This window comes from Aptenodytes patagonicus, chromosome W (assembly GCF_965638725.1).
Source record: "Aptenodytes patagonicus chromosome W, bAptPat1.pri.cur, whole genome shotgun sequence".
In the NCBI taxonomy this organism is placed as follows: Eukaryota; Metazoa; Chordata; class Aves; order Sphenisciformes; family Spheniscidae; genus Aptenodytes; species Aptenodytes patagonicus.
In genome coordinates this window covers 28946945-28969473 of record NC_134981.1, presented here as the reverse complement: position 1 = coordinate 28969473, position 22529 = coordinate 28946945, and the positions used below count along the sequence as shown (strand labels likewise).

General features: G+C 43.4%; 1 pseudogene; it reads left to right on the top strand.

Annotated features, from left to right (window-relative positions):
• The window catches only part of LOC143172218 (high affinity cAMP-specific and IBMX-insensitive 3',5'-cyclic phosphodiesterase 8B-like), a 108244-nt pseudogene that overhangs the window by 71903 nt on the left and 13812 nt on the right, over positions 1-22529 (top strand).

Here is a 22529-nt window from a genome sequence, read left to right as displayed (position 1 = left end):
AGGTCCATCTACAGAAAATACTATTATTTCTCTACAGGTTTCAGTGTCTCTGTTTAAGAAGTAGATTTTTCTAAGACCTTCTTTGCAAACCTATCTCAAAGTGACTCCATGATCAAGTGAATACGTGTTTGTGCATGCAAAATGCAATTATAGTAAAATTTTCAGGGAAAAAAATAGGATTTGGGCTTACACAATTTTTAATAGGTGTTTTGCAAGACTCAGCAGGAAAATAAAGCAGCTCTGAAATTTTAGAAGTTAATTAGGTGTTATGGTGGTCCTGACTTGGTTTGTTGTTCAGTTGTAAATGTAATGTGAAATGTGTGACTTCTGAACTAAGTCAGCATAGGTCAGAAACATCAATTTATATATAAACATTAAGCTGTCATTCACACACACAATGCCTGTAGCTTATGTTTAAGTCCAATAAACTAGATTTTGTAATAACAGGCATGCTGTAGTCTAAAAGGAAACTTTTTCAAGCTGTTGGATACAGTTTTCAAGATTACGCTTCTGTGAGAGACTGAAAGAGTTAATGTCTCAAACATTGTGGTAAAATAAGTCATGGTCTGCATAGCAGCGATAAACCTTAAACGAGAGGTCAGATAACTCAGGACGCGGAGGGCGTGCCGGAGGGTGCACAGTTCCATGTTCTGATAGGCCCGGCATGACAACGCACCATATATGGCCAGAGATCATACAGAGTTTATTTGAGGAAGGGGCTCATGACCACCCCCCCCAATGGTGCCTGCACAAAGGATCAGGAGCTACATAACTCCCCAAGAGGTGGGAACTAGACTATAAAAGACACAACTCCAAGGAGCTGTGCGCATGCCCATCACTGGAGGATTGCCACGTCCGTCATCGTCATCGCCATCGCAGGATCCAAGGGTGGTGATCTCTCTCTTTCTCTTTCCTTTTCTTCTCTTTCCTTTTCTTCTTATAAATGCCTCAATAGAGTCCACGCCACCTATTATTACGCTTTCCAAGTTTAAGTTGCATGCTCCATAAATAAAGCATTTAATTGATCGCCTGGTGTCGTTTCACCTTAATTTAGCCCAAGGGAATCACGAAACCGCTACGACCCCCCGAGTCACCCAGTCTGGGTCATAACATTTTTATTGGCGACGAGGATGGGATTCCCTTGTTGGTGCTAAAGCGATCATTGGAACTATGCCTTTACAATGGTCCCCCTCTCTGAGAGGGATCATACACAAGGGGAGATAGTCCTCAGAGGACTGATAAGGGATCTGATCCCTATATTGGTATATTCATTATGGCCTCCCTGGGAGGTCCAATTGTAGGCTGCACCCTTCTCCTGGAGAAGTTAGGGGGCCATATCGCCCCATTTTCTCCCCTTGATATGACTTGGGCCCAAGTAAATTGGCACAATCCAAAAGATATAATGGAGGGAATTACTACGCTTATGAAGGCACTAGTGGCGGCCCGGGAAGAGAGGCACCTGATGCAAAAACAAATAGAAACCCTGCAGAGCCAACTAACTGTGGAGCGTAATCATACTCAGCAACTCCAAGCGGCTCTGACAGATGTATGGGACCGAGAAGAGACTTTACGGTCTGAGTTGAAGAAGAGGGGGCAGAAACCTCCTAATCAAGTAGATCTTAATCCGGTTCCGGATAATGAGTCGGAATTTGCACACTTGGCACCGATGGCCGAGAAACAAAGCCCAACACCTTTGCACCCGACTAAAGAATTGGAAATTATCCAAGCAACATCCGGCCCCGAGAATAAAAAATCAGTAATGAGGCCAGTAATTAAGAGAAAAATCATTGAAAAGGGGGACGGTGGGGAAGCTACCACTGAGGAATGGGTGAACCGACTTCCTCCAAGAGTCCCAAAGACAAAGAAAGGCCTGTCGTGGGCTGAGGGGATCAAAATGAGAATTCCCCGAGATTTGACACATGGCATGCTTGTTGACCTCGAGAAGCTTGTTTGAGCATGGAAGGGAAAAGGAAAAAAACTCTCTCTCTCTCTTCTCCCTCTCTTTCCTTCCCCCCCCCTCGGTGAGGGCCCCAGTCCCTAGGTAACTCAATCCTCGACCCTCCCCGCCCTGGCCAGACCGACGCGACCCCCTGACAATAGAAGATATACACTATGGGCAGAGGGCATTTCAAAAGGGATTCCCTGGGAGGTGATGGATGGGTTGTCCACTCCCAACCTGGAAAGTTTGGTGAAAGGCTGGGACAAAATAAAGGGAACCCCATCTCCCTCGGACCCCAAGGATCTTTCTCTCCTATTCCGGGAACCTGGAATAATAACCCCGTCTGCCCCCCGGGAGACTGAGTTGATTGATTTGAGCATCCCCGAGTTGGGAAACACCCTCCACCATCCCCAATCAGTGAGCCAGGGGATGGCCGGTGGATCTATTTAAGAAGGCTCACGGAAAGTGACAAAGGGGACTTGTTGATTACTTTTCCCCTGGGCCCCTTTAAGACTCCAGTCACCTTTTTAGTAGACACAGGGGCTCAGATGTCAGTTCTCTGGAGGGATGTTGCTAGCCGCAATGGAATAGTTGCTGACAAAAAGCAAAGTTGGGTCACAGATGTTTTTGGAAATTCTGAGTCACAGCCAACCGCCCGAGTCAGGTTCTGGCTGCCAGGAGATACATCCCCTGTTGAAGTCACAATGATATTAGGCTCATTGCCCACAAACATTTTAGGATTGGATTTATTAAAGGGGAGAGCGTGGGTAGATGCAAAGGGAAAGGAATGGAAGTTCAGACTCCCTGTGGCCTCGGTGAGACTGTTACAGTCGGCGCCTGCACTCCCTCCTTCAAAGACAGTCAATGTGAAACCCTATGCCTTGCCATTAGGGGCAAGGGAGGGAATTACCCCTGTAATAACTGAGTTGCAGGAACAGGGGATAATTATCCCAACTCGCTCCCCTTATAACTCCCCTGTGTGGCCAGTTCGTAAACCAAACGGAAAGTGGCGATTAACAATTGATTATCGGCGCCTGAATGCCAATACAGGTCCCTTAACAGCTGCAGCGCCTAACATGGCTGAGCTGATTGCAACTATACAGGAATGAGCCCACCCGATCTTGGCGACTATTGATGTGAAAGACATGTTTTTTATGGTTCCCTTGCAGGAAGCAGATAGAGATCGTTTTGCTTTTACCTGGGAAGGGGTACAGTTTACTTTTACACATCTTCCTCAGGGATACCGCCACTCACTGACCATCGCCCACTACGCACTGGCACAGGAGCTTGCCCGGGTTACCCCTGAGAAGGGAGTTAGGATATACCAATATATTGATGATATATTGATTGGCGGCCCTGATACCAGCATAGTGGGACAGACCCAGATGAAAACAATCACTCACCTGGAGAGTTTAGAACTCCAGATCCCGACAGAGAAGGTACAGCTCCCATCCTCGGAGGTAAAGTTCCTGGGTATCTGGTGGAGGGGTGGGACCGTGTGTATTCCCCCCAAAACCTTGACTACCCTTGAACAAGTGGGAATGCCCGGAAACAAAAGGGAACTCCAACATGCCTTAGGCCTGTTGGTATTTTGGAGGAAACACATTCCAGATTTTTCCATCATAGCCCGACCCCTATATGATCTGACATGCAAAAGGGCCTCTTGGGATTGGACCCCCATCCATGAGGAAGCCTTAAAGCTGCTGATTTTTGAGGCTGGGGTATATCAGGCCTTAGGGCCGATATATCCGACTGATCCCCTCCATATCGAGTGGGGTTTTGCCATTCACGGGCTATCAATACACATGTGGCAATGTGGACCTGAGGGTCCGACTCGTCCCATCAGGTTTTATTCAAACCGTTTCAAAGATACAGAAAAACAATATTCAGTTTGGGAAAAGGGCCTTTTTATAGTTAATCTAGCCCTGCAGGAAGCCAAAAAAATCATAAGGCAACAATCAATTATTTTGAGAGGGCCCTTTAAGGTCCTGAAACCACTATTGGCTGGGACCCCACCCCCCGCAGGGGTTGCACAGCGGGAAACAGTCAGAAAATGGTATGCACAACTGGAATACTATTGCCATGCACGTAAGATAGAAGAAGGAGCACCTAAGGTACTTCAGATATGAGTCACCCGATAACCAATCTAACCAGGAGACCCCCCCCTTCCCTTATAAAACCAGCTCCCCTGTTCGAACCTCACTTGAAGAATGTGTGGTTTACTGATGCATCTTCAAAAAGAGAAGGAAAGGTATGGAAATACCGGGCAGTAGCCTTACATGTTGATTCGGGGGAGCGAATTGTAACCGAGGGAGAGGGAAGTGCTCAGGTAGGGGAGTTGATAGCAGTTTGGAGTGTGATAAAAAGAGAGGCTGAGAGCAAAGAACCAACATTTATTTATACGGATTCATATGCTGTATTTAAAGGATGTACTGAGTGGCTCCCCTTCTGGGAACAAAATCAGTGGGTGTCCTGGTTTCGGCAGGGATAGAGTTAATTTCCTTCCTAGTAGCTGGTACAATGCTGTGTTTTGAATTTAGGATGAGAACAAAGTTGATAACACACCGATGTTTTAGTTGTTGCTAGGTAATGCTTACACTAGCCAAGGACTTTTCAGTTTCCCATGCTCTACCGACTGAGAAGGCTGGAGGTGCACAAGAAGCTGGGAGGGGGGCACAGCCAAACTGGCCAAAGAAACATTCCATACCATGTGACGTCATGCTCAGTACATAAACTGGGGAAAGCTGGCCGGGGGGGCCGCTGCTCGGGGACTGGCTGGGTATCGGTCGGCGGGTGGCGAGCAATTGCACTATGCATCACTTGCTTTGTGTATTATTATTATTATTATTATTACATTGTTATTATTATTTTATTTCAATTATTAAACTGTTTTTATCTCAACCCACGAGTTTTTCTCACTTGTGCTCTTCCAATTCTCTCCCCATCCCACCGTGGGTGGGGGGAGTGAGCGAGCGGCTGCGTGGTGCTTAGTTGCCGACTGAGATTAAACCACGACAGTGGGAAATTAACCGGGTACCTGTGTGGCAAAGGGAAAAATGGGAGGAAATCTTAAATGCTGCTAAAGACCTTTTCAAAGAAGCCGGTGGCAGGGGCTGGCCTGTTACTCGGGAACTGTGTAACACAATCATTTCTGCTTGTAGTCAGTGCCGTACCCGATTAGAGAGGCACCCCTTGCAAGAACCCCCTCTCCACTTACGGGAAGGGAAGGGCCTCTGGGAGACCTGGCAAGTTGATTCAGGGTGGAAGTGGTGCCGGGACTTACCCAGGCTGAGGCTGTTGCGAGAGCAACTGAGGACAACATGGTGAAAGGGTTGAAGCTATGGTTTAGTTATCTACCTAAACCCCAGTCGATCCAATCAGATAATGGTAGCTACTTTACTGCTGGGGTGGTTCAGGAATGGGCAAAAGGCAAGGGAATACAATGGATATTTCACACCCCCTACTATCCTCAAGCTAATGGGATAGTGGAAAGGACAAACGGATTGCTGAAATGTGTCCTTAGGCCCCACAATTCCGGATGGCCTGCACAACTCCCCGATGCCGTAGCGAAAGTGAACAGTTGCTGGGGGGTAAATGGATGTCCCAGGCTCACCGCATTTTTCCCCAAACCCCCCTCCCTGCTCCCAGGGAAGAGGGAAACAAAGGACTCGGTAGAGCCACTCCACTACCCAGGACAACCCGTTTTGGTAGACTTACCAAGGGTAGGAGAAGTACCCTTAACTCTGAAAACTCCGCTTAACCTCTATGCCTGGATAGCCACCGACGCCCACGGAAGGGATCATCGAATTAATACTAGATGGATTGTGCCGTCCTTTTGAACCTGCTTTGTTCTTGTTCTATGTATTTGCAGGTTGTCGCAGAAACCTTTACAGCCATATGTGATTTTGTCTCCTTGGTTATACTCTGTTTGGCATATCTATATATGTATATGTTGCAGGTTGTGAACAAACCATTGTGGGATCCACGTTCACAATTGCAGGGTTGTTGATTGTGTTATTGGCTTGATTTTATTGGAAATGATTGGGTAACTATATTGAGAAAGATGGACGGGAAAACCTGTTTTCTTTTTATCACTGTTGGGATACTGGGATCACGGGGTGGTACCCCCAATTTGGCTTGGGAGTTGATACAGGGGTTTGTACATATTTGGAATCACATGGACCAAGGAGTATGTATTACCCTTCCTGACTTGACAGAAGGGGGATTTAAATTTGCAATGATTGATTTAAACAGTAGCTTTCACTTAGATGGCTATCGCCTAACAATAGAAAACAACACAGTGGTTGATCGCTTGGGGACCAGGTATCAACTTCCGACCAATTTTTCCTGGGAAAAATTGTGGAATCAAACTTGCAATGAATATAGAAATGAAACTCAGACAGTTAACCAGACCTGTACGAAAAAAGTGTCGGGAAAGCCTCCCCTCACCGATGGCTATTTTGAATATGAGTATAAGATACCATGGAACCCATTGTGGTGTATTGATATTCCGGGCCAAGAAGGGAACACAAGTGCCCGGAATCGTAGTTGGCACCACTGGGCCTGGTCTTGGAGACATGTTTTGGGCAAAGAACAGGGAGACCCAGATGATCTAGGTGAAGTCGGCTCGAAGATTAAGAATAAGACCGAGTCCCCGTTATTTAATTGTACCCAAATGACAAATTGTACCATGGGGGCTGGTGACCCACTGGAAACCTTGTATAGCCCAGAGTTGAGAACGTTCATTCAGGATATGTGTACGTGTTAGGGATATCCAATATATGGTTTCCGACAACAAAGACGAGATCTATGTGAGCAAGTAATGAACAAAACCAGTCGAGGTACATCCCTAACAACTTGCGGAATTCCCCTCTCCCATGATCCCGCATATGTGAACGGTGGGGGAGGGAGCAGCAGGATGGATTGCTCTACTGCCAGGTACGCGTCCCCATGGGGCACAGTGTGGGGATGCTCGAAAGGAAAATTATATTCCCATCTTAATGTGAGACAACATGCCGGATTACAGTGTGGAATAGGAGTTCCTACAACGTGTCCTTCTAGAGTGTTCAATTTCTTAGTGCCTCATCAAAACAGAAGGTGCCAGGAAAGTGATGGGTCCCAGGTGCAACCCGAGTGGGCGGTGCATGGAATCTGAGTACCCGATTATTATACCTGGGGCATGACAACATCTCTGATGTTAGAAAATATATTTACCCCATATGTGACCCTTAAAAGACACCAGTTTGTCTTAGAAAATCTGACCTGGCAAATACACGTGCTAAGCAATTGGACCAATCATGCCTTCAAGGAAATGAATTTACAGATTCAACTGGCATCTAAAATGACTTTACAAAATAGATTAGCTTTAGATACGATATTGGTAAAAGAGCAGGGGGTATGTGGAATGTTAAATCTCACCGATGGAGAATGCTGTCTCACCATACACAATGCAACTACCACTACAGAAGCACGAAAGAAGATGAGAGAGGTATCGGAGCAGATTTGAGAGCTTTTCCAGGCAATGCAGCCGAAGGACTGGTTTAACGGCTGGAGCCCTGGATATTGGTTCAAATCTCTCCTGAATTCACTGGGACTTACAGGTTGGGGAAAATGGCTTTTAAATATTGCTATGATGTTGGGCTGTGGGTTCTTGTTTTTAATGATTGCCTTGATATTGTCGCAACATTTATCTTCTCTCTCCTCTATTCGTTATGTGAAAATCACCACCCTGGATGAAGATTACATAGACAATGCTTGAGCCACAGGGTGGTGTGAGAGACTGAAAGAGTTAATGTCTCAAACATTGTGGTAAAACCAGTCATGGTCTGCATAGCAGCGATAAACCTTAAACGAGAGGTCAGAAAAATCAGAACGTGGAGGGTGTGCCGGAGGGTGTGCAGTTCCATGTTCTGATAGGCCCGGCATGACAATGCACCATATATGTCCTGGTTTCAGCAGGGATAGAGTTAATTTCCTTCCTAGTAGCTGGTACAATGCTGTGTTTTCAATTTAGGATGAGAACAAAGTTGATAATGCACCCGATGTTTTAGTTGTTGCTAGGTAATGCTTACACTAGTCAAGGACTTTTCAGTTTCCCATGCTCTACTGACTGAGAAGGCTGGAGGTACACAAGAAGCTGGGAGGGGGGCACAGCCAAACTGGCCAAAGAAACATTCCATACCATGTGACGTCATGCTCAGTACATAAACTGGGGAAAGCTGGCCGGGGGGGGACGCTGCTCGGGGACTGGCTGGGTATCGGTCGGCGGGTGGCGAGCAATTGCACTGTGCATCACTTGCTTTGTGTATTATTATTATTATTATTACATTGTTATTATTATTTTATTTCAATTATTAAACTGTTTTTATCGCAACCCACGAGTTTTTCTCACTTGTGCTCTTCCAATTCTCTCCCCCATCCCACCGGGGGGAGGGGGAGTGAGCGAGCAGCTGCGTGGTGCTCAGTTGCTGACTGAGGTTAAACCACGACAGTCCTTTTTGGCACCCAACGTGGGGCACGAAGGGTTTGAGATAATAACAGATTAACCGGAGTGTATTAAGGAACTTATATCTGTTAATAGTTGTGGGTCACAATGTTGGTTTCTCTGTTCTCGATATTGATTTGTCTAATATGCATCGTGCTCCTTTTTTTGCTGTACATGTTAAAGATTGGTGTTGGTTTTTGCAGTTTGCTGTGGTCTGCAGTGATTAGTGATGTCTCGCTTGTGAGGTTTGTTTTTAGAACATTGACCTTGGTCTTAATTTGGTATCTGAATTTCGCAATGAAGCCATTACTGTACTACGGATACCACTTCGTGGAGACAACTAGCAATTGCAGTAACTTTTCTGAGAGTTTTTTCATGGAGGAAATACAGAATGGCAGTGTCACTACCTTCTTCTGTGATGTTTCCTCCTTCATTACAGTAACTTTTCAGTATTTTGGACATCCTTGGGTAGTTAAGATACTTCTATTGGTACTTCTTGGGAATACTGTTTCGGTTTTGTCTAAAGTTGGTAAGCAATTTAAGAATATCATCCAGAGATCTGCCCCAAGGCTGAATAGTTATGAGTGGCAGGGTGTGTGGGACAAGATGGGCAAGTACCTAGGCCAATGGGCACCCCCAGAGTTTTGGAACTTCACCCCTGAGCAAGTGCAGAATCCTGAAAAGTTAGTAGAATATTTGGAAAAAGTATGCTGTCACCCTGGCAACTCCAGAGAGATGCAGATCACTGCAATGTGCTGGGGCCTGGCCCATGCCTACCGAGCCCTGTTCAACACCATTCAGTACCCTCAAAGGGAAGAGAAGGTCTCTGGCTCCGACGGTAAAACGACACACCCTGCAGCCACTCCGACCCCAGCGACACGCCGTGCGGCCACTCCGACCCCAGCGACAGGCCCTGCAGTCACTCAGACCCGGGTGACATGCACTGCAGCTACTCAGACCCCGGCGACAGGCCCTGTGGCCACTCAGACTCCAGCTCGTTTAGTAAGGGAAGAAGAAACTTCTTCGAAAAGGGAGCCAGAGGAAGAAGTGTACGAGGCAGACTACCATGGAGAAGGGCCATCACGAGAACAGGAGGAGGAGAGCCGGCCGCTGATTGGGGAGGAAGAAGAGGAAGAACTCATAAACGAGGCAGTGACCACCTGATCTCTATCCCTGAGTGAGCTGCAAGATATACGAAAAGATTTCAGCCATTGTCCAGGTGAGCATATTGTCACCTGGCTGCTCCGATGCTGGGATAATGGGGCCAGTAGCCTGGAATTAGAGGGTAGGGAAGCCAAGCAGCTGGGATCCCTTTCTAGGGAAGGGGACATTCAAACATTGGGATACACATTTAGCAAAGGCCACCTGGTTAGTCAACACGAGGGGATCTGCCAATCGAGCTGGCCCTGCCCAGTCAGAACTTTTACATACTCTAGAAGGGGATAAAGTCCCTGTAGTGCACATAAAAAATATGTTGGGGAAAACAGCCTGGGTTATTCCTGCCTCGGGCAAAGGCAAACCCATCCGTGGGATTGCTTTTGCTCAAGGACCTGGGTGCCCTTGGTGGATAATGCGGAAGGATGGGGAAGTCCGATGTGTACCTCAAGGGGATTTGATTTTGGGTGAGAATAGCCAATGATCTGAATTATGTGATGTTAAGTACTACATAATATTATATGCCATACTAATGATATTACAATAAGAATCACCCAGACTAATGAAGAATAACTTCAGTGAAACCAAGCAAAGCACAGCGATGATGGTACCAGAACTGACTTCAACATGAAACAATCCAACACCACATACCATCTCCATCTTTCCTGCCCTGGAAGATTATTATGACAGATGGAGCCCAAAGTCATGGACTAAATGAACTCACCGAACGTTTTAGATGTATGGCCCACAGACTAAGGGAATGATATCTCTGTGTGTATATATATTAAAAGAAACCCAGGAAAAGGGGTGGTGATTAATGAAAATGTACTGGAAAATATTGGACTTGAGCATGACGTAGATGGTATAGAATAAGGGGTGGATATTGTCCTGGTTTCGGCAGGGATAGAGTTAATTTCCTTCCTAGTAGCTGGTACAATGCTGTGTTTTGGATTTAGGATGAGAACAAATTTGATAATGCACCGATGTTTTAGCTGTTGCTAGGTAATGCTTACACTAGTCAAGGACTTTTCAGCTTCCCATGCTCTACCGACTGAGAAGGCTGCAGGTGCACAAGAAGCTGGGAGGGGGGCACAACCAAACTGGCCAAAGAAACATTCCATACCATGTGACGTCATGCTCAGTACATAAACTGGGGAAAGCTGGCCGGGGGGGGGCCGCTGCTCGGGGACTGGCTGGGCGTCGGTCGGCGGGTGGTGAGCAACTGCACTGTGCGTCACTTGCTTTGTGTATTATCATTATTATTATTATTATTATATTATTATTATCATTTTATTTCAATTATGAAACTGTTTTTATCTCAACCCACGAGTTTTTCTCACTTCTACTCTTCCGATTCTCTCCCCCATCCCACCGGGGGTGTGGGGGGAGTGAGCGAGCGGCTGTGTGGTGCTCAGTTGCCGACTGAGGTTAAACCACGACAGTCATACAGAGTTTATTCGAGGAAGGGGCTCACAGCCACACCCCCCCCCCAATGGTGCCTGTACAAAGGATCAGGAGCTACATAACTCCCCAAGAGGCGGGAACTAGGCTATAAAAGGCACAACTCCAAGGAGCCGTGCACGCGCCCATCACCGGAGGATTGCCACGTCCGTCATCGTCATCGCAGGTGGTGATATCTCTCTCTCTCTTTCCTTTTCTTCTGTTTCCTTTTCTTCTTATAAATGCCTCAATAGAATCCACGCCGCCTATTACTACGCTTTCCAAGTTTAAGTTGCATGCTCCATAAATAAAGCATTTAATTGATCGCCTGGTGTCGTTTCACCTTAATTTAGCCCAAGGGAATCATGAAACTGCTACGACCCCCCGAGTCACCCAGTCTGGGTCGTAACAGCTTCTCACAGTTTAGCCACTACTCCAGTTATAGAACTTTGTTACCCAGCAATGTTCAAAGTCAGATTCCTCCCAGAAACTGTAAATTTATGCAAATGGCCTCCTTAATTACTTATCTGAGGATGTTACAGCATTCATCGCTTTGTATTCTGTATGTAGAAGCTTTTTGGTGTTTCCACTTGTCTCTTACTGTTTACCAAAATGTACAGGAATGAAAACTATCCTTTTTTTTCATTAAAGTATTAACAGATGTGTCAGTGGTCTCTTGCTGTATATTTTGTTTTCATTAATTTCTTTTTCAAATAAACTTTATATCCTTCTCATTCAAAACTTCCTGCTTTAACATATAGAATGATTCATTTAAAGAACAGGATGCAAATACAGTTTGAGCATCTCTACATGAGTAGTATCAATTATGAATGCAGATAATTAAAACTCAAACACAGGGAACATGATTGATATTGGCTACCATATTTTTCTTCAAGTTTATTTAAAGCCATCACCAAAAAAGTCTTGAAATCCATTAAAATTTGAAGGAAACAATGCCAGTCTCTAGAGGCATTTAATCTACTGACAGTTCTTTCATCTGTATTTTTTATGGAAACAGTGGTATACCACCCACTTGTAATTCTGCTTGCTTTTGCTCTCCTGAATGTAGTTACATAAACTGTGAGCCTACTTCCTTTTAGTTTATGTAAATAATAACATTATATAAAATGTATTCTTTATTATCGTCTTTTGTATATTGATATCATATTTATGTGTGTGTATAATATATTCACATCACCTCTGAACATGACTGTTTCAGAAAACGTTGGCAGCATTGCAAAATACTATGAAAAATATCCAGATGTGGTATTTTTGGTTTGCTACTGCCACCTCCAGATGCAGACCCAGAATAGTTAAATAGTTTAAACAGTTTAATAGATGCAGGCCCAAAATAGTTAAATAGTTAAATACTTCTTTTCATATAACAAGCATAAATAACGCTTACAAGCAACATTTGTACTAACATCTGGGGGCATGAAGTAGTCTTTTAAAAGATAAACTTTCTGAAAAGGCATACTTGTAACTTGGAGAAGCTGATGTCTTGCAACAGAGGATTTCCTCCTACCTCTGCCTGATTAGGCAGGTGCTCTAAATGAATTTGCCATGAAAAACTAAGCAGAACTAGTGTTTGGTAATGCTATTTGGTTATAATTTGTTTTCATCTGTACAGTTTAATTAAGTGGGGAAAAAAGTGGTGCACTGTATGTTTATCCCACTGGGTCTCTGATCTGTTTGCTGTCTCAGTAGGTCTTCAATACAGCTTTGTAAATGTAAAAGAGAAGAGAGAATATTTTCAGAAAGTTAGTCGATGGAATTAAAACCAGGATATTTCAGGTGTTCAAACACAAGAGAAATGCTTAATGAAAAAGTAGGACCAGCCCAAGAAAGCAGAAAGGTCATTTCAGTGGTCAGAAGTGTCTTTCCATTCCAAGCAGGGACTCTGCATAGCTTCTCTGGCTCTCTGTTTTGAAGCTTGGTTGGACGTCTGTGGGAGGTGTGTATTAATCAAAGAGAATATGGCCCATTTAAACTTGTAATTTTGCTGGGTTGCTTGCCAGATCAAATGAAAATACTAAGGTTTAAATAGTGCAAGCATAGCTATGTGTTTTCTTGCAGAAAGCTTACATAATGACAATTGTTAGTGGCTGATGTACCAGACAGGCATCTATCACCGAGATAAATTAGTTGTTTCACACAGCACAAAATCACACCATGGAGCTGGCTTGGACTGCTAGAACATCCCTTGCAAAATTACATTGGGAGCTCCTTTTATTGTATGAACCAAAATATAGCTGTTCTCTTCTATATACAACACTTGTTCCTACAAATCTTCATCCACGTGATTGCGTGTATATGTCTTTTGTGTATATTTCTTTGTGCATCCTATTTGTTTTTGAGTCACTTCCATGGTGAGCAGAACTAGCAATGATGTCCTGTATTTCTTAATCCAGAGGCAGAATGCTTCTCTGCTAATGATTTGCTAGTCATCAGTATTAATTCAAACCCCACTATGCAGTCTGGGAGCGAGATGTTCCTTTAGGTAATAACTGTATACAAGAATTTTATGCTCCCTGCAATGAGAGATACATAGAAGATAATTAGTTTGTGTTTAGTCCAAATCAAAGATAAAGTACTGACATCTGTCAAAGCAAGTATGCCTGGGTTGTTTCTTTTAGTATGCGCTATATATATAGTTTGCTTTCTAATATTAGGAGCCTACATTAATGTTAATCCCATCCTGTGCAAATTATAATTTAAGCAATTTAAACTCTGTAGCAAAAAGGTAAGGCTTTTGTTTTCCTGCATTAGTTCAAGGATAGCCCTGAAAAAAATGGGACAAGTGATATTTTTCTGACTAGGACTTTGAGATGGCTTAAATTATTTCCTCCAATTATATTGCATTACAACTTATTTGATAGTGGAGATGTATTTACTGTATGGAAAACTTTTTATATATCTGCTGTGGTGATTTTTGTGTTGCCTATCTTGATCACCAAACTTTCTATTCTGATGTAAAAGCTATTTGTTATTTTTACTGCTAATTGTTAGTTCCTGCTGTCTAGACCATGTTTGGAGAAAGAAACATACTATTAAGATGCTGCAGTACCCATGAGCAATTTTACAATGTGATCTGCTGTAAAAACATGTGAACAACAGGGATGTCTGAAGCTGAATTTCCTGACAAAAAGTATAATGGAGATAGTGACATGGTTTAGTCAAAACAACATGCTACTTCGTGATTCATCTACCGATAAGTACAATGAAATAATGTATTTATAGTGAGCAAAATGTTCTAACAATAAAACTAATGTGAATCATTTACTAATTTCAGGGCTTGTAATGCAGTGTTTACAGCATTAGACCATTGTCAGGAAGCTATAGAAATAACCACTGAAGATCACGTCATTCAGGTAGGGGGGGGGAAAGTTAACCATTTTGTAGAACTTGGAGAGAGGAACCCCAAAGAGATCTTTGCTCAGTAGTTTCTGTTCTATTTCAGTAATTTACTGCTGTTGTCCATTAGAAAGCCCTATACAATGAACTGCCTTATTTCTGGATGCTGTATGTTGACGCTTGTGGAATTTTTAAGACCTTTCCTTTAGTAACTTTATTTAAATAATAATTTTATTTTAAATTTTAATAATTTCCAGTAAAGTAACGTTGCTTATGGTAAAACCAGCATGAAATCTGTAGCAGAACTAGATAACCTATACAGTAGAGGGTTTTGTTCTCTTTCTGTGTGTTCTGATAACAGTTTACATATCACCTTCTGTGTTCAACTCCTTACTTGAATAAAATGTTTCACCATTATGTAGTATTTTTATATGAAAAACACTGAATTGTAGGGATATGTGGTTATGGCTTTAGGTGTATATCTTGAAACACTTTGATAGTTATATGTGAGTAATTAACTTTTAAGTATGTTCTTCATATTATCCTAAAGTACTTTTGTTTTGGCAGTATGTTAATCCAGCCTTTGAACGGATGATGGGATATCACAAGGGAGAGCTTATTGGCAAGGAACTTACTGAACTACCAAAAAGCAATAAAAACTGTGTGGATCTTTTAGACACTATCAACACATTTATTAAAAAAGGAAAGGTAAGTAAATAAAATAAACTTGTGCAAAATTGGTTTTGATTTCTGTTCTGCTTTATTTTTAATGCTCTAGGTTTAAAAACACAAGGTGCGGTTTTCATGAGTTGCACATGTATGACCAGAATTCTGCTCTGTCTTAGGAGCACAATAACCCATGCCTCAGACAAGTGACTACAGATTTCTTTAGCTTTGCTTTTAGGATCTGACTGAACCCTTCTACTAATCTGTTGGTTTAAGATCAATATAAGAACATTTTCTGTGTTTCTGTTTTGGTTAGAGCACATAGAGCTTTTGTTAGTTGGAACATAACAATTTGTCCCTCAGTCAGACTCTTGAGTGGCTGCATCATCCAACCAAAAGGTTTAACAGTTCTATCATAACTGCAGAGCCTTCATTAACTGCATGCTCTAAGCACCATGTGGCATAATCAGTTGTGACTAAAATATATCAGCATCCAGTGGTGTTTGTTCTTCTAAATATAATTAGAATATCTGCAGTGCACTGTGGACTCCTGTCATGGTGGTGACGAGCCACAGAAAGGCTATATGTTCCTGGACATATGTTCCCCGAATACATGCAACAGTCTCTTATCCCATCTCCCATGGGTTGCAGAAGTACCTCTCGCCCTTCCCTGCCCCACCCTCTGCTTCATGAACTTTTGGGGTTCATTGAACCTTTGAGTCACTTCCAGCAATGGTCTGAGCTCTGGAGGTCATTTTCTGGAGTTTGCAGGTTCACCTTAGTTCATTAGCAATACCTGCAGACTGCTCTTGCTTTGCTTCTCCTCATTTACATAGGCTGCTGTTGTGGTTTAACCTCAGTCGGCAACTGAGCACCACGCAGCCGCTCGCTCACTGCTCCCCGCCCCCCCTCGGTGGGATGGGGGAGAGAATTGGAAGAGTAGAAGTGAGAAAAACTCGTGGGTTGAGATAAAAACAGTTTAATAATTGAAATAAATTATTTCAATTGAAATAAATTATTATTAGGACAATATCCACCCCTTATTCTATACCATCTACGTCATGCTCAAGTCCAATATTTTCCAGTACATCTTCATTAATCACCACCCCCCTTTCTTTTTTTTTAATATACACACACACACACACACACAGAGATATCATTCCTTCGTCTGTGGGCCATCCCTCTAAAATGTTCGGTGAGTTCATTTAGTCCATGACTTCGGGCTCCATCTGTCATAATAAACTTCCAGGGCAGGAAAAAATGGAGATGGTATGTGGTGTTGGATTGTTTCATGTTGAAGTCAGTTCTGGTACCATCATCACTGTGCTTTGCTTGGTTTCACTGAAGTTATTCTTCATTAGTCTGGGTGATTCTTATTGTAATAACATTAGTATGGCATATAATATTATTAGTATTATTAGTATATCTGTGTATTATTAGTATAACTATTATAACTATAATTAGTACTTAACATCACATAATTCAGATCATTGGCTATTCTCACCCAAAATCAAATCCCCTTGAGGTACACATCGGACTTCCCCATCCTTCCGCATTATCCACCAAGGGCACCCAGGTCCTTGAGCAAAAGCAATCCCACGGATGGGTTTGCCTCTGCCCGAGGCAGGAATAACCCAGACTGTTTTCCCCAACATATTTTTTATGTGCACTACAGGGACTTTATTCCCATCTACAGTACGTACAAGTTCTGACTGGGCAGGGCCTGCTCGATTGGCAGATCCCCTCGTGTTGACTAACCAGGTGGCCTTTGCTAAATGTGTATCCCAATGTTTGAATGTCCCGTCACCCATTGCTCTCAGTGTAGTCTTTAACAGTCCATTGTATCGTTCCATTTTCCCAGAGGCTGGTGCATGATAGGGGATGTGATACACCCACTCAATGCCATGGTCTTTGGCCCAGGTGTCTATGAGATTGTTTCGGAAATGAGTCCCGTTGTCTGACTCAATTCTTTCTGGGGTGCCATGTCACCATAGGACTTGCTTTTCAAGGCCCAGGATAGTGTTCTGGGCAGTGGCATGGGGCACGGGATATGTTTCCAGCCATCCGGTGGTTGCCTCCACCATTGTAAGCACGTGGCGCTTGCCTTGGCAGGTTTGTGGGAATGTGATGTAATCGATCTGCCAGGCCTCCCCATATTGATATTTCAGCCATTGTCCTCCATACCAGAGAGGCTTTAACCGCTTGGCTTGCTTGATTGCAGCGCATGTTTTGCATTCATGGATAACCTGCGCAATAGTGTCCATGGTCAAGTCCACCCCTCAATCACGAGCCCATCTGTATGTTGCATCTCTTCCTTGATGGCCTGAGGTGTCATGGGCCCACCGAGCTAGAAATAATTCACCCTTATGTTGCCAGTCCAGATCTACCTGAGCCACTTCAATCTTAGCAGCCTGATCCACCTGCTGGTTGTTTTGATGTTCTTCAGTGGCCCGACTCTTCGGTATGTGAGCATCTACGTGACGGACTTTTACAACCAGGTTCTCCACCCGGGCAGCAATATCTTGCCACAATGCGGCAGCCCAGATGGGTTTGCCTCTGCGCTGCCAGTTGCTCTGCTTCCATTGCTGCAACCACCCCCACAGGGCATTTGCCACCATCCACGAGTCAGTATAGAGATAGAGCACTGGCCACTTTTCTCGGTCAGCAATGTCTAAAGCCAGCTGGATGGCCTTTACTTCTGCAAATTGGCTCGATTCACCTTCTCCTTCAGCAGTTTCTACAACTTGTCGCATAGGACTCCATACAGCAGCTTTCCACCTCCGATGCTTTCCCACAAGACGACAGGACCCATCAGTGAACAGGGCATATTGCTTCTCATTTTCTGGTAGTTCATTATACATTGGGGCCTCCTCAGCACGCGTCACCTCCTGCTCTGGCGATATTCCAAAATCTTTGCCCTCTGGCCAATCCATGATCACTTCCAGGATTCCTGGGCGACTGGGGTTTCCTATTCGAGCCCGTTGTGTGATCAGTGCGACCCACTTCCTCCACGTAGCATCAGTTGCATGATGTGTACAGGGGACCCTCCCTCTGAACATCCAGCCCAGCACCGGCAGTCGGGGTGCCAGGAGGAGCTGTGCTTCAGTGCCGATCACTTCCGAAGCAGCTTGAACCCCTTCAAATGCTGCCAATATCTCCTTTTCAGTTGGAGTATAGCGGGCCTCGGATCCTCTGTATCCCCGACTCCAAAACCCTAGGGGTCGACTTCGAGTCTCCCCTGGTGCTTTCTGCCAGAGGCTTCAGGTAGGGCCATTCTCCCCGGCTGCGGTGTAGAGCACATTTTTTACATCTTGTCCTGCCCGGACTGGCCCCAGGGCTATTGCAGACCACAGCAGATTGCAAAAACCAACACCAATCTTTAACATGTACAGCAAAAAACCAAGCACCATGCAGATTAGACAAATCGATATTGAGAACAGAGAAACCAACATTGTGACCCACAACTATTAACAGATATAAGTTCCTTAATACACTCCGGTTAATCTGTTATTATCTCAAACCCTTCGTGCCCCACGTTGGGTGCCAAAAAGGACTGTTGTGGTTTAACCTCAGTCGGCAACTGAGCACCACCCAGCCGCTCGCTCACTCCTCCCCCCCCAACCCCCCGGTGGGATGGGGGAGAGAATTGGAAGAGCACAAGTGAGAAAAAAACTCGTGGGTTGACATAAAAACAGTTTAATAATTGAAATAAAATAATAATAACAATAATAATAACAATGTAGTAATAATAATAATTATACACAAAGCAAGTGATGCACAGTGCAATTGCTCACCACCTGCCGACCGATGCCCAGCCAGTCCCCGAGCAGCGGCCCCCCCGGCCAGCTTTCCCCAGTTTATGTACTGAGCATGACGTCACATGGTATGGAATGTTCCTTTGGCCAGTTTGGCTGTGCCCCCCTCCCAGCTTCTTGTGCACCTCCAGCCTTCTCAGTCAGTAGAGCATGGGAAACTAAAAAGTCCTTGGCTAGTGTAAGCATTACCTAGCAACAGCTAAAACATCGGTGTGTTATCAACTTTGTTCTCATCCTAAATCCAAGACACAGCATTGTACCAGCTACTAGGAAGGAAATTAACTCTATCCCTGCCAAAACCAGGACAGCTGCCCAGCTGCTAGCACTGCCTGCTCAAAGGCCCTGTGCATCCTCTGCATTGGAAGGTAGTGGTCCCCATCTTTGCCTGTGACAGAGAAGGTATCTACCACCCGCTTTCCTACTTCATCCTAGTCTTCTGCCAAGTAGTTTCCTCCTTAAAAATCTCTATTCTTTGAGGTGGTAAGGAGAGAGAATCCTTCTACTTTATCTTCCTTTCTTCCCCAATCCATACCGGAGGATATCTTTTATTTCTGCATCAGTGGACTGCTTAAGGATGGTGCATATATGGCTCCTGGTTAGCCTGCAGTCCTCTTGATGTTTTCTGTAGCAATGGAGATGGAGGGAAAATGAATGGCCAGTCAGACAAATGGGCATTTGCATAGGAGAATAGGATAAAAGATGCCATGAAGAAATTGTCTCTTCCTTTTGCTCATCTAGAGTGCCTTGGATGTCCATGGTCATGGTAAAACAGTCATGGAGTGAGAATAGGCTATTGGTTACCTGAGGTTAGTTGAAGGGGACATCTTTAGGTCAAGGGCTTCTGAAATTTAGCATACATATCGCTTGAGGACTGACAACTTCAAAGCTGTATGGTGCTCAGCACAGAGTTTGGTTCTGCTGCTCCCAAGGGAGATATTTTCTGGATGTGTTGCAGCCACCACTGCTTATGGTGGTACCTAGCAAGGATGTTTGTAACCCCTCAAAATAGATGATTCCTAAAGTTCTTTGTAAAAATCATATACTCTCACAAGAGAAACATATGACAAAAAATTTACACTGTCCTTAGATAAGCAAATGTCTGTTAAAGGTACTACTCTGTATTAATACATTTTACACTATTTTAAAAAAATACAACCATGAAATAATATGTAGTTATTTACTACGTAAGGACTGTGTAATAATAAATGAATAATTGACTGCAAGCTATATATTCTTATATGCTGTCTCTGTTGTGTGTGTTTGCTTAAGAATGGCAAGGGGTTTACTATGCAAGAAGAAAATCAGGAGACAGTATCCAGCAGCATGTGTAGATAATGCCTGTGATCAGTCAAGGAGGGTAACTAACTTGTCCAGAGCATAACCGCTTTCTGTTTTTTAGGGTCCTCTCTCTGCTTTCCCCATCTGTAAGTTTTACATGAGCCTTCATGTATTTAGTAGCAGGGTGATGATATAACTACTGACTTCTAGCAATGTGGAAAGAATAAGCAAAGTTGAGAAGGCCGCATTCTTTTCTGATGTTTGTCCATTTTGATGTCATATGCTGGCTAAAAGAACTGTAAAGTCGTAACAATTAATAGTGTTACTACTATAGATACCTGAAAGTTGATGTTTAGGTTCATGTTACCATGTGTTTCTTTATGAAGTTATTCTACAGTATCCAAACTGTTGTCAGTTTGAAGGATCAGCAGCTGGGCGATCCTCTTGTTTGTGTGCATGCTTGTATGTGCTTGCACCTTTATAGTGTATTATGGGCATGTTGCCAAATTCTGCTCCCAGATGTGCAGGTGACTTCCTGCAGGAGCAAAAGAATCAGGTGTCCTGGGACAAAAACACAGCTGTAACACTGAAGGAGTGCTTGTTGCTCAGTTGTCTGTTTGGTGTTGGGTTTGGTATCTTGTTTCATAAGAGCATCGAGAACTCTGCTTTAGAAAATAGCAGTATATCACTTAACTTCTCTCTTAACCATTTGATATGGTAACAATTGATTATTTCTGTTGCTAGGAAAATAAGACACTTTGTGTCCCTCAAAAGGCTGCGTTGTATCAATGAAAACAACAAACAGGTATTTCATGTCATAATTTTCATCACTTTTAGTAAATTGGTATTTTTTGTTTTAGAAATTGATGTTTTTCCAAGAGGATGTGATCTATATTGTCAATGAGATTCTCATTGCTTCTTGGAGCAAACAAGAAAACTTTAGCATTTGCTTCAAGCTTAGCTTTTTTCTGATGGGCTATTCTCGTTTTGTAGAGGAAGAAAGGCTTTTATTCTCTGGAACATGGATGTGACAGTTGTGTCTGTGATACTGTGAAGCAGCATAGACCATAGTTCGAAGGGAGTTCAGGAGCTTTTTTCTAGAGCTGCTCTTGCCAGTCTGATCTGGCATACTTGTGTCTAATAATGACCTATACTCAGCTGTCACAAGGTTTGCCAATATGTGGTTATTGAATAAAGTATAGCCTTCATAGACATTGCATGCTCAATAGAACGTGTGTTGTGGAGGGGTGTAATCCAAGCCATCCTCAGCAATGGGAAGAAGTAAACCAGCAGTAGCAGTTGACCCCGGTGTCTGCAGCCCAGGCACATATCCACCCAAGCAGGTCCTGCAACAAATCTGGTGGCATGGGGAGCTATTTGTTGTCATCTGCTCCTGGTTCACTCCCTCCGAAAGTGTCTGAAGCAAATGATTGTATCACATGTTTTGCCTCAAAAATACTCTAGTACATGGCCTGTAGAGTAAAGAAGTTTGGACTTCTGTGAGCAAAGGACTGAAATCTATCTTTAGCCTGTAGTCTGTAGGAGTGAGATAGAAAGTAGGGAGCATAGGAAGTAGATGGCAACATTTTAGACTGAAGATGTGCTTGGGAAACATGATATGTTTCCATGTTCTTTGGTGGAGGGGTTATGTATCTTGTTTTATCTAGAATTTTAATGTGCTTTTATCTATGATGTGACTAAAGACACTTGTGCATAAAAGATATTTAGAAGGTTACTACTATTTCTAGTTGCCCCTTCTTCAGTATAACAAGCCTATCCTTATTAATACATTATTGGACAACTTCTACTATTGGAAGAAGTTCATAGGTGGTATTCTGTAAAATTTGACTGTTGAAACCACCCCCCCTTGCACAAGTTTTTGTGGGGGCAGGTAGTAACAAGTCAAGGGAGAAATCTGCACAAATTTTGGAAGAACTTTGAAAGTCTATCACTGAAAAACAAAGCTCAAAATGTTTTAAACTGACCTCATCTTTGGACTAAAACATGCATTTCAGTATTAGCAGCAAAGTATCATTTACAGTAGCAGGATTTTTAAAAGTGCTCAAGCTAGAGTGCAAGAGATTTTTGTAACAAGCAGTGCTAAAGTTACATGTATTTCTTTTTAATTCATTAATAAAACCTCACAGTTGTTATTGTTTCATTTACAGCTGCTTTGATGTTGATTTGAAAGGGAGATACGCTTTGATGTTTTTCTATAATATACACACAGCTGAAAGACTGGTACAGGGAAGTGTAGATGTGATACTCTTAATGCAAGCTAATCAGTACAAAACAATTACAAACTTGCAGCCATCTGAAAAAAAGCAGCAGTAGGAATATAGATAAAAGTCCTTTTGTTTTCTGTTTTTCATCACCCCGTTCATTGGGCTGCTTGTGG